Source organism: Aythya ferina, assembly GCF_964211825.1.
Source record: "Aythya ferina genome assembly, chromosome: 16".
NCBI lineage: Eukaryota > Metazoa > Chordata > Aves > Anseriformes > Anatidae > Aythya > Aythya ferina.
Window position 1 is genome coordinate 1,903,628 of NC_140315.1, and position 17,917 is coordinate 1,921,544.

Here is a 17,917-nt window from a genome sequence, read left to right on the forward strand (position 1 = left end):
GGGCTGAGATGAGCTGGGCACAAGCAGGTCTCAAAGGCTCTGGGCACTTTGCTTCTGTCCCTGGGCTTTCAGAAGCTGCCTCGTGTGTCCCTCCTGCTCCTTCTGGCTGCTCTGCATCACTTATGGAGAGGGAAATGCCCACTGATGGGTAGCAATAACTGTGTCTCCACTCCTGCTTGTACAAGCTGCGGTGCAATAATTTGTATGACAAGGGGAGCGGTGCTCGTGCCAGGACACAGGGATACAGCAGCCCGGGCTGCCTGCAGGGTTTCAGGTGGAAGGGAAGCTGTTTCCTCCCAGATTGCTCCCATCTGGAAGCTTGCAGGCGGGGATGCTGCCAGCTCTCACCCTCAGCGTGTGCAGCTGCCTGGTTCCCATCCGCGCTGGGTGCAGCGGGTTTGATCCTGACGGGCTTTGTCACTTCCCCCAGCAGTTAAAATGTACCTCTTGGTGAGAAATGCCACGAGGAACTGGAGAGCTTTTTCCTCTTTTCTAATCAATGGTGAGTTTTTTTACCCAAATGTGCCAGCTGTGAGGAATGACAAGGTGTGCTCACAAAAGCTTGGCTGGTCTTGCCCGGTGCATCGAGCTCAGCAGCAAATTGCACCAGGCTTCACCTGCAGGGATAAAAACCGTGCCATGGCAGAGGAGCTGCAGGAACGTGCACGGCAGGAGGTGGTGAAGCAGCCTGGGAAGCTGTGAGCTTGAAGGCAGGGGATGTGCTGAGCTTTCCACGTGGAGCTGTCTGCTCCGGTGGGCTCCCTGCTGCCGCTGGGACGCGAGGCAGCGTTTTGTCCTTCCCTGTATTTTACATGAAACGCTCACGACAAGCATGGACCGTTTGGCAGCTCTCTGGAGGGGAGCTGCCATTGAGAAAAGCCGGTTTTGAATGAGAGGTGCACATGACAGCTGTCTGTCTCTGCTTTTCATGCTGCTGCTCATCAACTTAATGGCAATAAATGAACTCCCAGGTGTTTTTAACGGCGTCTCTGGGATGTATTTCTGCTTGGGAGCTATTTGGGGAGCTGGAGTTGTCTTCTCTTTCTGTTTTTCTCTTGGTGTTCAGGTTTAAAATAGCCTCTGTTTGCCCTGCAGCTCCGAGGATGGATGGGTTAGATGTGCGATCCGGTCCCTGGGCTTCACCGTGCAATTGCTATAGCTTAGCCATAAAGGGAGAAATAAAAAAAAAAACTATCTAGCAAATGCACCAGCCGTAGCTGTGCCATATATAAAACCCTCACCAGACGTCACTGCACATAAGCCCTGCCCTAGTTTAACCAGGCAGCAGTTTGCCTGCAGCACCCATCCCACCCAGGCTCGAGCTGTATCTCCTGTTGGTGCAGAAATTTGGGTTGGGTACACCTGTGGGAGCCCTGCACGGGGCTGGATCCACCCAAATCAGTACGTTTTGGGGAGAATCCCTGCACGGGCTGCCCTGGGCTGTTTGCTGTGGAGTGGTGAGCACGGCTGTGCCCTGCAATGCCTTCCAGGAGGAGCAGCCAGCAGTGAAACAGAGCCGCGGCGGCTGACTCATGCCTGGTGCTGTTACTTGCCATGTGTTGTGAGCACCGAGAAATGCTGTGCCTGCGGTATCATTTTCTTTAAATACATCATTAGGGAAAATGACAGCCCAAATTGTGGGAGGATGCTAATGGCTCTGGAGTGGCAGACGGCTTGCAGAAAATAGTTTTCCTGCAAACACATCGCAGGTGGGAGCCGGCGGAGGAGGCGAGGAGATGCAGCGGGCACGTGGGGAGAGCAGGGGGGCGCGGGGCAGGGTTGCCTCCAGCCCCCAGCACTGCCCTGTTGCTTCCATGGCCTTGGAAATCCTGGCACTGAAAAATAGATCTTGTGGTCCCCAGGGCCACCGAGATGAAGCTCCTGGGTCTCGGGCCCTTTCCAGCCCCTGCACGAGCTGTGCTGCCTCCCTGTATTTATGGTGAGGAGGAGCACCGAGGAACAAGGTGTGTTTTGAGCACTGCAGCTCGTGTAGTTTGTGGTTTTATCACTCCTCTGTTCTCAAAATCTTATATTTCTGCTGCACCTATATAAAAAACAATAAAAAAGAATGACCTTTAATTTCCACCAAGCAGCCCGCGGCTCCCAGGGATGCTACGCAAACACCGTGTTTTCTGCTGGATAAAGGTCTCCTGCCTTGTACTTCAGAGGCACCATGCTTAAACCTTCTCGGACTTGATTTTTTTTTAATTGAAATTCTTCTCCCAGACCAATTAGCAAGGAGGGTTGCTCTCAGACAGGGACAGGTAATTGCCCCCGTGCACCTGCTGCCCGGATCGGAGGCAGAGCGCCCACGTGGAGCCCTGCAGTGCCCTTCGTACCAAAAGCAGGGTGCAGAGAAGAGCTCTGCTTGGGAGAAAGAACTCTGCAGAAAGGGTGCTTATGGCACCAGAGCTGCTTCTGGTGATTCTGTGGGCACTTTCCGTGCTGCCTTTCCTCTGTTTTCCCGTTGTGATGATGAAGTGAGCAGCAGAAGTCTTCCTCTGCACTGTGTGCAGGGGATGCCAGCTGCCAGACACCCACCCCTGCTGCCAGCACTGCTGGGCATGGGGCTGAGCTGGTTTTGGCTCTCTCAGGGGTTGTTTTCTGCATCTGGAGGAGCCTGCAAGTGTTCTGTAAGCGTTAGGAAAGGAGCTGTGGTGAGCAGCTCGTGCGTCCCCCTGCCAAGCCATGCTGCGGGTACACCTGCACTGCTCACAGCTCAGCAGGGCTTGGAAACTTGCTGCAGATGGGCATAACAATCCCTCCAGAGGAGAAAAATATCCTAGTTTCTCCAGAATAGACCAATGCAGGCAAACGGCTGTGAAATCCTGAAGTTTATGCCTGGGGAGGTGGGAATCACCACTCTGCCTCTGGCTGCCCTAAGGACATGGGGACGCGCTGCTGGGACCAAGAGAAGACACAGGGAGCTGGTGGCTGGGTGCAGCTGCCCAAATTGGGGCCCTGGCCTCTCTGACCACCCCGTTAGCTCCTAGAAATTAATTCCTGTGGCTAGAACAGCGCAGCCTGTGCTGCAGCCAGGGAGCAGATGGCGGCTGCAGAAGGCAGGTCTGAAATTCGGGGAGGTCTGGGCGGAGAGCTCCGAGGCTGCAGCGTAGGCTGAGAGCTAGGAGGGATGGGATGGAGAGCAGTGCACCTACCAAACAGGCGTGTAAGGGACTGACGTTTGGGTTGTTGGCTTATTTCTTTGCATATTCGTGTTTCTGAGAGCGTGACATCGCTCTCAGAGCCAGGCTGGGGCACAGGGCAGATTGATGTCCCTGCTGAAGGAGGCCGTGGCTGTGCCTCCCCAAATGTGTCTGGCTATTGGATATAGGGCACTGGGGATGCCCTAACCCCTGCCAGCCCTGTGCTCACCGTGAGCTGGCTCCGTGTCCTGCCCACGGGGGCTTCTTGCAAGGGGGGGCCCGGTGGCAGCACGGCAGATGGAGAGGCGAGGGATTTATTTACTATGAGCGAGCTGGGAACATCCCCAAACGCTCCCCTCTGCCAGCAGCAGCAGTTGGGAAGGGAAAGCACTTAAAAGTGATGGAATCTGCTGACTGGCATTAATATTTTATCTCCTCCATTGGTGCTGCGTGTAAATGTTGTTCCTAGCTCTCCGTGCTCCCAGCCCCAGGCAGGGAGGTGCTGGTGGGGCGAGCCAGATCCCACTCCTTACCTGGGGCCTGGAGGGGACACCGTGGCCATTCCTCAGCTTTTTTCCTTCAGACTTAATGAAATGAATTTACTTTAAACAGGGTTTTCTTAGGAATGTGAGTGAAGTGACACTGAGCTGTCCTGGCTCATACGGAAGGGATGAATTCATCACACAGAAAGTATTTTCTTGCCAAGAGCTGATAAATAGCCTGTGATGCCAATAGCTTCACGCATCCAAGTAAATCACAGCCCTCCAAAAGGTTATTTTAACGCGGATCTGTAAATGAAATAGCATTTCTCCAAAGCGACAAGAATCGGGGGAAAAAACATCAAACCAAGTGACCCAACAGCACGAATCTCACGTTCCTGTTTAGACAGTAAGGAAGTCGCTGGGTATTTCTTGAGCAAAGTTCAAAAGACCTGAAATAGCTGAAATAGGGAAAAAAAAGAGCCAGTTGTATGGACCTGGCTGGCAAATTCCCACGGAGGGAGGATGAGTCTGTCCCACCTGCACGAGCTCCTTGTTGCTTTTCTGAGCTGGGGACTGTGCGAATAAATGGGAAGAACTGATGCTGGGGAGGAGAGGCTTTAGGTGGCCTGGGGACGTTTTCCACCCCTGGAGCCCTGGCTCATGCACAGGTGAGGTGTGGCTCCGGGGTGAGAAATGGGTCTGGAAAAGAGATCTTTGCCTGAGCTACTCGTCCGCGTGCTGGCTTACGGCTCTAATTCCACCTTAATTCTCTTTTGGCAATTCTTTATGCTTGGCGTTTGATGTAGCAGGCGTGAGATGCTCTCTGATGCAATTACAGCTCCAAAGCAGGAGCGGGCTGCAATACCTGATTTAAATTCCAGGCCTACTGCGAGACAGATGAAAGCAGCCACTCGGTGAGCTGCTGGCTCCCAAGTTTTGTCTCTGCTATCAGCGCAGGATCTCAGATTTGCTCCTTGGCTGGGCAACAGTGCCACACTCCCAGCCTCCCAGCTCAAGGCTGCTTTTTTTTTTTTTCCTTTATTTTATTTTATTTTATTTTATTTTATTTTATTTTATTTTATTTTATTTTATTTTATTTTATTTTATTTTATTTTATTTTATTTTATTTTATTTTTTCCTTCTTTTCAGTCTTTCTGCTACTTAACTGCAACTGAAAAGCATCAGGCACCCTCCGAGCGAGGGACAGCTGGGTGCAATGATGTTCTTTTGCTTGCTGGGCACAAGCTCGTTAGCAATTGGGCCAGCTAATGAAGCTCTAGGGAGGGTGTTTTGGGAAATCCCTGAGGGCAGGAGAAAGCCAGTGCATGGGGTGTAAAGCTGGTGCTCTGGAGGTGAAAGGAGAATCTTCACTAGGAGACATTTGGTGGACAATGACCTCCATGTCCAGGTGCTCGTCCTTGAGGAGATAATTGGTAATTGTTCCTGTTTGGCCCTTTGGCAGGACAAATGTCCTTCTGGAACCTCCAGCATCTCGGTGGCTGTTGTTTTCTCATCACAGCACGTCTCCTTTCATTAAATATATAGCTGGGGTGTGGCAACACAGCTGTCAAGAACGCTGGAGACAGAAGAAGAAGCAGAGAGCAATAAAAAAAAAATCATTTTTAGTTGGGATGTGGAAGCTCTGTCCTGAGGTCTGCAGCCTGGCCAGCATTAACCATCCCTCCCATTAGTACCTGACATATACACGGGGTCCTTCTGCCAAATACCTGCGTGTTGCAGGGACATAATGTGAAAAAATTACTATTTATAGCACTGCACGGATCTGTGAGATATAAATAAGGATGGCCCAAAATGCATAGCAGAGAGACACCAAAAACAAGCCACCACTCAAGAGTTTTTTGCCAGTCTCACCTATTTTTCTAACTTCTTGGACTTCACAAGTGTTTAAGGCAGCGAAGCACACACACCCTGGCGAAGGGGAGGCAATTGTTGGTTTTCTTGGGTGGTTCTTGTTTCCAATTCCCCTGGAAAACAAATCAGTGAATCCATAAAACTCGCCAAAGCAAGGGCAGGTCGAATTACGCGGTATGGCTCCTCTTGCTGAGATGTTTTGAATTAACAGAATTAGCTAATTGGGCGAGCTCCCTGCCATCCTGCAATTAGCAGCCCCGAGGCTGTGGGGTGGGAGCAGCCGGCAGGATTTGCTGCAGGAGCCTTGGGGGTGACAGTGAGAGATGCTCGGCAGATGCCAGGGGCTGTGCAGGGCACGATGTGTCCTTGCTTCAAAAAAAAAAGCCCAACAAATGCAGCAAACAGTCCTGCTTTGGTACAGATCCTTTACGCTTCTTTTCCAAGTGCTTTTTGCTGAAGGAAGTGGTTTTCTCCCTGTCTGGGGTAAGACTGAGACACACCACAAGCTGCTTTAAAACAAGTGATGTGCCGTGGCAAATCAGTTCCCCCGTGCCCTTTTTTTTTTTTTTTTTTTCCAGTGCTGGAGCAGCACGGAAAAAAAAAATAACCTTTTTTTTATTTTATTTTATTTTATTTTATTTTATTTTATTTTATTTTATTTTATTTTATTTTATTTTATTTTATTTTATTTTATTTTTATTTTATAAAAATATATATTCCTGTATGAATAAGCAGCTGAAGGGCTGACAAAGTGGGCAGCACGGGGAGCAGGATTAGGGCAGGCTGGGGAGCTCCTCTGCTCAGCACCACCAGCAGCCGGGCCCAGGGGAGCTCTTCCTGGCAGGTTTCTGGGCTTTCATTCAATTTGCAAATTAATTTTACCCTTCTCGGTTGCGTGAAGTAACTCTGGCATGTACCTGGGACTGAGACTGGGGAAACATCCAGGTATTGAGGGAGCTGCAACGAAATTGTGAAATCCCTTAAGCTTATTAGCAAGTAACGGTGTCAGCTTTCACTGCAGAGGGCTGGAGGAGCAAAAGCACTTTAATTTTCCTAAAAGGTCTGTGTAACACAACGCCTTGCTCACTTAGTCCAGTACAAATGATAGATGACTCCTTTCCAAGGGAAGCTTGAAGTTATTTTCCAACAAACTGACTTTTTTCTTCTTTATCCCCTCTTATATCTCTGGACCCAGGCCAAGGGATTTCAAACTAAAAATATTTGGAGCACTAAAATTTGCACGAAGCAGCCCCAAGATGTGAGGTGCAGAGAGCCACATCTGCAGGATTTTTACGGTAATCGGGGGAGAAATCAGCTGCAATAAACTTTATTTGTGCACTGCTGTGCGGCCTTCCCACGGAGACCGTGTCATGAATCAAAAGAGCAATGAAAATGTCGGTGTCTCCCCTTCAGGTCCTGTGAAATGGGAGCAGAGCCATCGGGTCCTGCTGGGCCAGGCTGCTAAGAGCTGTGCCCACCACGATGTTTCTGCCCGAGCTGGGACATTCTGGGGCCAGGGACGGAGATCTGGTGGCCAGAAGCAGCCGTGTCCTGGTGCTGCATCACCGGGTTGGAGAGGTTTCACTTTTTGCTTGGAAACATCCCAGCCTGCCAGCTTTCCCTGCAGCTGAAGGGAGCCAACACAGGGTCATCTGCAGGTTTTGCTGATTTGGGACAGGTCCAGGCTTCCCCTTGGCAAAAGCTCGGGAGGCAGAGTCTGCTGCTTGGTTTCTGGAAGCAACTGAAAGCCCCAATGGAAACCGCGGCATGGGAGGACTTCACCCTCCCGTGTGCCTTCACCTGAGTCAGGGGCCGGTCTTTGAAACCACGATAACAACCACCGAGAGCAAATACAGGTGGCTGAGCAGCATTAGGATTGGCGACTACCAGCAATAGCCTCATTTTTCAGGTTTATTAGGACAGGCGGGGTGTAATTGGGAGCGCTGCTCCTACCTCTCCCCCGCGGTGCCTTTCACCGGGGGAATTATTAAGCAATCCAAGCAGCCCTTGCACAAGCCATTTGTTTTGCTCTATTTTTTTTCCCCACTCTTTTTATTTTTATTTTTTTTTTACATGAGCCTTTGGGAACATAATGCTAAAAATGTTATTAAGAAGCCATTGACCATACATGCCCTGCAGATTTTTCTGATAAAAGCGGCCGCCGATTGCTTTGCAGAAAGGGAGAGCGAGTACAAGGGCAGCTGAAAATACATCCCCAGCAAGAGCGAGGGAAGTTGCTAAAGGAAAGGCCTTTGGTCTGGCTGTGTCATCTGTTGTCTCTGGCACGATGCTGGAGACCTGCAGGGACACCGGTGCCCACGGGGATCTCTGGCTTGCAGGCGGCTCCTGTCTGTGGGCGGTGGACCTGGGTGAGAACATTGTGGCTTCGAAGCTTTCTGAGCAACTCAATTGGGGAGGGAAAACAGCGGGATCGAGGGCAAAAAGATGTCTCACCTGGATCTTTCTCTTTTTGTCATCTTGAAAGGGAAGAGGGGGTGATGTGACCACAGAGCCGTCCTGCTGGCAGACGTCCCCGTCCCACCTCCTTGCTGGGTGTTATGGAGCTTGGTTTTCCTCCTTCATCGCTTTCAACCCAAATGTTGTGATGCAGCTGGTCCTCGCTGATGGACGACCAAGTAAACAACTACTGGATGCTGTCCTGCCCTGGCACGAGGACTGCTGAAATGCCCCCGATAACAGGAGGCAGGCTCGCAGCCTGCTCGGGCTCCAACAGACGCACAGAAGAGCATTGGGAGCACATTTTCGGATCAGATGCAGGGGCCCAGAGCTGGCTGCTCAGCCCGCAGATTTAAAGCAAGCTGCTGCCAGCTGTAGTTCAAGGGCATTGCTCTTTTGCACGTTTTAACAGAGAGAAATCCTGCTGGATCCCTGCGTTGGGTTTCTGCAGATGGTGCGGTCCGTGTGGCCGTGTGGGCTGAGCTGTGTTACCCGATCATCCCAAAAACGTAACAAGAGCTGGGTTAAAAAGCTCCGGCACCTTTCCAGAGGGCTGTTGGATGCTCTGCACCAAAGCCTGGAGTTGTTATTTTCCCTCTGGCTGCAAATTGCTCTGAGCCACAGCCTGTGAACACCACTCCAGCAGGCGAAGCAAAGCCCGGGGCGGCGATATTCCCCCGGTGCCACGGCTGGTGGGGGGCTCTCCCACCTCTCCCCACCGGTGCTGGAGGATGGTGCTGGTGTTAGAGGGTGTTGGTTGTTGGATTTTGGGGAAGAAGATGTGCAGATGTTGCTTGGCTGAGCGCCCTGGGCAAAGCGGTGCCAGCCCCAGCTCCGGAGTTGTCCTCCGCATGCCTCGTGCTGCGGTGGGAGGGAGATCGTTAGCTCTGATTAGGACATTTGCTATTCCAATGAGGCTTTTCATTTCCACCCTGGCTTCTCTTCTGCATATTTGATGCTGTTCTCAACCGAGAGCGCGCAAATGTTAAGATGTTAGAATAATATTGCCCCGAGGTTCGTACATTAATGACAAGAATTATCACCATCTGAGTAGTTCAGGACTTAACAAAAGGTACAAAACAATTAAGCTGTGATTAACAGTCAAGTGTTGCCGTAATTACAGAGCTGGGTTTTGTGGCACTGTTTGTTGCCGTTTTCGAAAACAGAAAAAAATCCAGTCGCAGGGACTGGTTTACTTAAAAAATCCACCGGTGGTGGGGAGGCAGAGAGGACACCCAGGCAGTGCTCAGCCCTGTGATGTGATGGGGAAAGCAGGGCTTGGAGAGGATCTACAGCCTAGGAAATGTCCATTTACGTGATGATTTGGTGCCAGGGATGGCTAAATAGAAACAAAAGCTTTAAAGGATGCTTTTTCTGGTGCCCAGCACGGCAGAGCCCTGTAAGCTCATTGCTGCCCAGCCCTTTGTGGGGTAGGAGCAGCCCCTCGATGCTCCCGACGTGGGAGCAGGAGCGGGTTTTGTGCAGGGAAACAGCTCGCTGAGCAGAAGGGAACGTAACTTCGGGTTTTTACATACAAAGACTTCCGAAAGCAATTTTCAGAATTAAATAAGAGTGAGGCAATTAGATTAGAGCAGCAGGGAGGAGAGATTAAAAGGTTTAGACAAAAAGGCATCAGATGCTGTGAAGAGGGAGGCAGCGGCTGCGGAGGCTGGAGCTGGGTGCCCGTTCCTGCCCAGGAGGCTGGGGGCAGTGGAGACCCTTGGTCCTCCTGGTGCTGGTGGATCCCTTAAACGTGTCTGTAAAGATCTGTCAGATCTATGGAAGGGGAAGCTGGGATAAATCACGAAGAGTTTAATTACGGGTAGTGCCATAAATATTGCCTCTTGCCTCCTGGGGATTAAAATGGGTCTGATTTCCCTCCTGCCAGCAGCAGCAGTTTCCTAAAGCTGTGTCGTGTCCGGGGCAGGCGAGTCCCAGGAGAAACTGGAGGCTTGGTGGGGCTGCGGCACTCTTGGGGTCCCTGGCAGGTTGTTTATCAGCGAGCAGGAATCAGAAGTGATTCATTTTTACTAAAGGCTGTTAATTCAGATTCTAAAGGGGATTAATTAGCTGAAATGGCCTTACTGTATGCAAGCTTAAAATGGCCTTCTGGGTGCAGTGCTTCAGGCTGCAGATGGCTTTGGGAGCAGGAAGGAGCCCGAAATAGCAGCACGTTGGTACCCATGGCTATTTGGCTCCTCCTTGCTATGTTTTTTTCTAGGGTTAAGCCTGTTCAGCCTTTCCTTTCCCAGCCCCTATGAGCTACTCTTTGGTCCCCTTCCAAAACCTCGACATACTCCTGCCTAACATTTTTCACAACCATTTCCCCCCGGTGTCACCGTGGGGCTGCAGAGCCTTTCTTGCAGGAGACAGCACCACCAGTTAGGGACCAGCTCCCATTTGTTCAGGACAGTGCTAGACAAGGACAGAGAAACACATAAACTCAGAAAATACATAGGCAGCACGGCCACAAATCACTCTGCTCCTCTTGGCAGAGGAGTTAACTATTGAAGAAAATTGGGCAATTGGTGTTGCTGCCAGCTGCACAATGCTTTCGGACGGACAAGGTGGCAGAGCTAATTTTCGATCCCGCTGGGATGGAGAAAGCTGTAAATTACGAGGGATGGAAAATGCCACAATAGAGAGATGAATAGAGGGGAAAAAATTGGTTTCTTCCCTTGAAAGATTTCTAGTGATATAAAAGAGACCTTTTAGCTTGGAGCTAAAAAAGGACCAACCACCTTACTTGTATTCCGTGACTGCTCACTTGCTGTTGGCACAAATAAAGCAGGCACCCCTTATCGCTGATGTACACCTGAGAAAAAGAAAAACCTTTGCCTTTATTTCCCCACTCCTGGTTCCTTTTTGGTGTAACGCGTTCCACTGCCTCCTCCTCAGCATTAGCTCATGCATTGGCCACAGCTTTTTGACGAAGTCATTTGCTAAAAAAACCTCAATAAAGAGCAAAGCGGGCATAAAATGGGGCTGCCAGGGGGCAGCAGGGCAGAGGGGATGTAGTCGCCTGTGGAGCTGGGATCTGCCAAGGTATCTGAGCTCTGTTTACTGTGTTTGGGACATTTGGTGTGTTTATTTCCCCCATGACCATGGGGGCTGTCGGTGGGGGGCCAGCACCCCAGGGGCTGGTGGTGCCTGGCAGCAGGACCTCGATGGAGGTGGCACTTACGGGGACGATGTGTCCTGTGGGGATCTTGTCCCCCAGGAGCATCAGGAATGAATAGCTGGGTGAATGGAAAACTCTTGAAATAATCACAAAAATACAAGCTAAACCCAGCAATCAGGCATCTCCCAGCATGGGAACAGCCGGGGAAGCGGCTCTGATTTACACCAGAGGCTCCAGCCAGCGGCGTTTCTAACTGAGCCCCCAGCACTTAGTTTCCTTCTTTCTCCTGCCGTGACTTGAGCTATTTACTGAGAAGAGAAATGTAATTTAAAAAGAATATTACAAAATGGATGTGCTTTAAGGCAGGTGGTCAGAAACATGCGCTGAGCAGAGAGAGGCAGCTCTGAAGTGGCCGATCTTGGAGAGCCTGGAGCATCTCCCCCCCAGGCTGCTGCGGGCTGTCAGGACATGGCTGCTCTTACTGCCAGGGGGACTAAAAGGGTTTTGTTTATCTTTGCTTTTTTCCAAAGGACGACAGAAAAAGTAGCAGGCAACAAAGCTTTTACTTCTTAGCCCATTGTGTAATGCAGGGACCATTTGTGATTAATATAAGGTGACCTCAGCTCGGAGGAGCTGGAATTAAAGCCACACAAAAAATTGATTTTTTCCCGACTTTATGGGTGGCTCCAGAAGGACTGAGTGCTAATTTCATTTGAAGTTCATTTACAAAGGTAGGTTTTCTGAAGTTTCAGCTGCTTTTTCCTTATGTAATGTGGAAGAATAACCTTAGCAAGGAGATGGCTTCAAAAAGCCAGCATCTTCTGTGCATTACAACCCCTAAGAAGGCAGAAAATACCACCTTCGCCGGGTGATTTTGGTGGTATATTTGGGACACGGGGCTGGGGTGTTGCAAGATGCTGCTCTCCTTTCCTTTGAGAGTGCCTTGGCAGCAGCATGACCACAGGGTTCCTGCCATCAGCTCCTCGCTGAAGATAAAAGCCAGGAGACAGAGTGTGATTTGGGTTTGATCTGTATTTATGTGAGGTCCTAAAATTCCTTCAGGGCATGATGATCCTTCCTGCTGGACTTATGGGTCCAAAGTTTCAACCGTTAGTGTCAGCTTTTAGTACCTTGCACTGGAGTCCATGCTGTAGGATTAAAAACTGTACTGGAAACAATTTTGTTGCGAGCAAGTTATTAAAGATTGAGTGATGGCAGAAGATCCCATAAAAGCAGTGTAAATAGTTTAATGCAAGCGTAAATATTGAAGTGTCAAGCAAAAGCATATGAGAAAGACAGTCCCTGAATGGTATGAGGAGTAATAAATATTATATTTCAATACATTCATTTAAAAGGATTCTGCCAAATTTAATACAGCACCTGTGGTTAGGTATATAGGGAAATAATAGCTACTAGTCATCAAAAAAAAAGTTGTTTCTTCACTTTTTACCTCTGAATTTTCAAAAGTAATGAGGAGGTCTGGCTGTGGATCAATAGGGAACGTAGCAGGTGGGGGCTGAAGACATGATCCTGATCCCCACGACGCCTTGCATGCGGTCAGGGCCGTGTGCTGGATGAGCTCCTGCCCCAAGCACTCAAATTTTACCGTTGCTGTACATGAAACCAATTCTGGTTGTTTCAGGGCCCAGTAAAAAACTGCTCATTTTGTTGTGCAGTTTTCTATTCCTTTGTCTGGACGATGGGGGTCAAGGATGCTGAAGTGAGAGGAGCTCTCAGGAAGCATGGAGAAATGGGAGCAGAGGGATTCTGTAGCACGCAAGCCCTGCAGCAGGGAAGAGCTCTCACTGCCCAAACCAAAACGCAGCTCCCTGAGCTCTGAAGCTGGGAACTTACAAACCAGCGAATTGCAGAGTCCCCGGGCTCCTCTAGGAAGGCCATTTCTAACAGCAGTTTTAAAAACAAATCTAATGGATGTCGGAGAAATAAAACACCCAAAGACAGGCAATGGCTCTGTGCATTAAAACAGCTTTCCTCTGGGTGTTTTCTGGCTTGGTCCCACTGCTTCCATAGAGCTCAGCCCACCCAGGTACTGCACACACTCTGCTCAGCTGCTTTCTTTACTGGTGGAGGTTTTACCTGCCCATTTGGAGAGAGAAAGTGTTATTTGCTTCATGTTTAGCAATCCGAAATTTTCCTTGTCTCCTGCACAGAGCAACAAACATTTACTCATTCCTGGGTTTTGACCTAATTCCTGGCCATAAATATTCAGATTTCTGCAAGGGAGCAGAGAAGAAATGACAAAGCAGAAGCCCTGATCAAATGACACAGATGTGAAGCAGCCTTTAATTGATTTGCTTTTGTCAGACATAATTAAGTCCTACATTTCATTGCAGCTCTTGGCTCGCATTCAGATCTCAAGAAGTCTTTGGCGATAAGGAGCATTTTGGCTTCAAATAAGACTGACTGATGGGCCCTTGCCACAGCTTGCACAGGAGGCATGGCATTTTCTGTTGTATTGGCTGAAAGTAAAGCCATGAGGCACAGCCAAAACCCAGCTTTTTGATTGCAATGAAGTGCCAAAATGTCACTCCTCCTTCTGTGCTTCTTGCTTGCATATTCCTTCCCCTTCTGTGTGCATCAGTTGCTTCGTGGTTTGTCAGCCCTGCGTGGACTCAGCTGCCCGCCCTCTCTGGCAAAGCTTGCTTAAACATGCTTAAATCTCACTTTTTTTTTTTTTTTTTTTTTTTTTTTTTTTTTTCCTGCATAGAGATGTGCTTCAGCACATATCTAAGTGCTTCGTTCAACAAAAATTCCTTGAGGCTCATGGGCCATGTCCTGCGCCTACAAAGCCCATGGCAGCAGACCTGTTCTGTTTTGCTGGGAACAGCGTGAAGGATTTGGAATCCTTTATCTGCTCCTCATCTTCCAGAACCAAGCAGTGCCTTTTCCCTGACATTTGAAAGACAAGAAAAATAAAAAAAAAGCAACTTTGCAGGATAATGAAGAAGCTGGGTGAATGGTTTGGGTGGCAAAACCCAAAGCAGTCCATATTGCATTCTATTAGCTCCATTAGGTGTGAGGCAAGGTCCTGCCTTGAGCCCAGCTGTGAAGGCTGCTGTAAGGTTTTCATAACTCCTGGCAAAAGAAAAAAAAAAACTTTAAAACCTCCCTTTGCCTAGCTCTCTTTCTTTCTGTTGTATTATTTAATCTCACCTTCGCTCAGCAGCGTTCTTATGTGCTGAAAGGAAATGAAATCTCTGCCGTGTTATTACTGCTCTCTGCTTAGATAAATAACATTGTGCTGAATTCAAAAGCGCACAGGCTTTTGCCTTCCAAACGCACGGCTCTAATAGTGGGAAGTGCTCTCAGGCATCGCAGAAAAATCTTCACATCTCCACTTTGGAACTGAGTCCTTTACAAGCAGACAAAGCTTTGGGATGTTTAGTGTGAAGGACTTTGGGGCTTGTCACCGACCTGGAATATCACACAGAGTTTTGGTTCAACAGGGCTATAGCAGGGATATCTTGTCCTGCTTTTTGCCTGCTGGGCTGAAAAAGCAGCAAGCACTGAAAAATTCCTTATTCAGATTTAATTTCTATCTGGGGAGAAATTACGAATGGCTTAAGACAGGCAGAGTGGTGCAGAAACCTCCGGAGATCCAACTCCTGTGAACAACTGCTTGCTCAAAAACATGATGGGAAATGCTTGGAAACAGGAAATTTGGGAACCACTTGCATGGGAAGGGAGATTGCCATATCCAGCAGCAGGGGTTGCTTTTGCTGTGGCTTTGTGAGATCTCCAGCATTATGCTGGGGGACTGAAGAATGAACATGCATCCCTGTGCTGCCTAACGAACCCAGCGAGGACCCCCGAGCGAGGGGTCCTGTGCCCCAGAGATGTGGAGGCTCTGCTGGTCTGGCTGCTGATCTGTAGAAAGAAATAAAGCATCATTGCAGGGGTGCTGAGGGTGACTTATTCTGGAAGCCCTGTGCATCCAGTAATTAAAACACCGTCAGTATTTCTCATAACAATAGCTAATAATTTTCTAACACAAAAGGTATTTTGACCAAAACAAGCCCCAAGCCTGTTCTGGACCTCGGTGTTGGACAGGAATTTTGTGGTTGCCTAGGAACTGCTGATCGGAGCCTGATTACATCCAATACAGGCTGACAAAGGGCAGCTTCGTGTGCATTTTCATCAATATCGTCATTGTTACAGCCATATGGTCCTACGGCTGCTTCCAAAGGGACAAATCTGCAGGGCTGGGGAAACTGCTTGGAGCTGAGTGGGAGCAAAGATCTGGGCAGGAAGGGTGGGCAAATATTGGGAATTTTTAGGCAGAGATCATCATGTGTGCAAGCCCTTGGACTTCATCACAATGAAGTCTTTGCCTAGAGATCTCCCACATTCAGGAGCCAAGTCAGAGCAGGTATTAAAAAAGATAAGAGAAAAGCAGTGGTGTGAAAAAGGGACTAGAGAGCAAATGATGTGTATCAGAAATTATGAAGCTTAGCCAGCTGATGAAGGACAATTATTAAAAGAACATGGAAACTGTGGCTATCAAGGGTAAGGACAAAAACTTTAAATACCCTTGAAGATAAAAAAAAAAAAAAAAGGTACCAGGTGGTGGGTTTATCACTGGATGACACAGTTCAATCAGCGCAATAATATTCGGTCAGTATTTCTTTGTGGCATTTGGAAAGACAGAACAAAGTGCTTTATATCTCTAATGGGCAGTAAAATCTTTCCCATTCTATCCTTAATCAGCAGAGTAGTAAATTATATCTGTGTTGTCAGGGGGTACACTTAGAAATCAGTGTCTATATAACTTGTATTTGAGAGTCTCAGAAGAGCTGGCTTAGAAGATTGAGGTCTGCAGATGATCATTTTTAATCAACAACAGAAAAGCTGGGAAAAGGCTAGTTTATATTTAAAAAAGGCTGTTATTATGACCCAGATAACTACAGGCTAGTAATCACGGACAAAATAATAGAACAGGTGAAAGCGAATTTAATTGATGAACAATTCAAAGCTAGGAATAAAGCTAATAGGTTTGTGAGACATGGGTCTTTAGAAGAAGTCTGAATTCGTTAGCTTAGTCATGGTTATTAGGCAGGCCTGAAACACCTGAGGGTTTGTTATTCCCACTGGGGGTGGCCCAGAGAGGCAGGAACCACCTCGGAGGTGCTCAGCTCAGGACACACCTGGGGTTAGCCTCTACCATCCCACGGTGGAGCTGCTCGTGTCCCACAAGCTCAATGATAGCAAGAAGTTGGCCAACACTCTTCAGCTGGCCATCAGAGACCTCGCCTGAATTTTTTGGGGCTGTCCCTAAAGAGTGGAGAAGCCCTTCATGTCCTGACCATGAAGATGGGGAGAGGAAGATAAGGGCAGAAAGTGAAGAGACCCATGCCAAGAGGAGCTGGGACTGGGGAGCAGGCATTGACCCTTCTGGGTGTGCAACCAAGTGCTCGTGACATTTCTGTGGGCTTCCAAGGATCTTAATTAATTTCTCAAGTTAAACCTAGTTATAGCATAACATAAAAAAAAGTTGTCTGGTTTACCTTCCCTCCGGTTTCCCATGTAACATTATTTCAGGTTAAATGCTGTTTTGGCAGTGACCCAGTGATAGTAGGAGTGAATCAATGAACGAGTCTTTTAAGGTCATTTCTTCCAAGATGACAAACAGGAGATATTTTAGTCCATGGTAGCTGATGATTTTAATGCCTGAGTGCTCTCTCTTAAGAACATATTACAAAGAAAAGGGAAACTTGTTTCAGTGACATGCTCTGGCCAAGCAGAAGGAATTACCAAGCGTGGTGTTTTCGAGCTGTTCCCCTTGAAGGGAAGGGTGAAGTGGTGCTGGCAGCCAAGGTGCTGGGACACAGCTCCCAGCGTTTTTTTGTGGTGTGGCAGCATCCAGAAGGCCATCCCCAGCCACCCCATGAAGGATGCTGCTCAAAGACAAACTGAGCTGCAGGATGTGCCTCAAAGAGGCTGAAATTAGAGCAAAAAGGGAGAGGATTGGGAAAAGGAGGAATCGATGCGAAATAGGACCCGTTTTTCAGCAATGGTATTGGCCATGTCACATCCAGTTGGTTTTGGGGAGCTTTTTTGTGAAAAATGGAGCGTGCCAAGAGGTGAAAGAAAGATTTTCCCACCAGGACTTTGGTGCTGGAAAAAAAAGCACCAAGAGCTGTGAGCTGGGAGGAAAAGGTCTGGAGAAGACTGTGGGCAGCAAAGCAAGGACTGTCCTGTAGCATGGCTTGGGCTGGGGGCTTCCTTCACAGCACACCAGGAGGGTTCAGGAGCCCTCGGTGATGTGATGTGGACAGAGGGCTTAGGCTCACACCGCTAACAAGCTCCAGGGCAGCTCATCTGCCTTTGATTCCAGGCTTTTCTCCAAGCAGGGCTGGTAAATTGCAGGCAAAAAATAATTCCTGTCAAGGACCTAATGATGCTTAAAGTTCCTGCAACCTCTCAGATAAACAGGGTGGAACAGTGTGGTGAATTTTGTAAGAAATCTCTAAAAATGTGCAGTGAGCATAATGAAGCAAAATTGATCTGTTGTTTTCTCTCAGGAAACAAATATTGCATGGGGAGGAAAAAAAAAAGAACACAGGCCAGGAAAATACAGCTGTACTCTCAAAATGGGTCAGTCGTAGGGACAACAGCTGTCCCCAGAAATTACGGTTTTCATTAAAAGAAAACAAAATAGAAGAAAAATTAGGAGCTGTATTTATGCACTTGCATGTAAACATCTAAGGATGAAATCCTCTGAACAGTCCATCTAAATATTCAGCCCATAGCCAAACAAATGCGTGATATGAAGAACAACCTTGAGACTTGTGTGCTGCTCTTGCTGAAAGACAGGAATC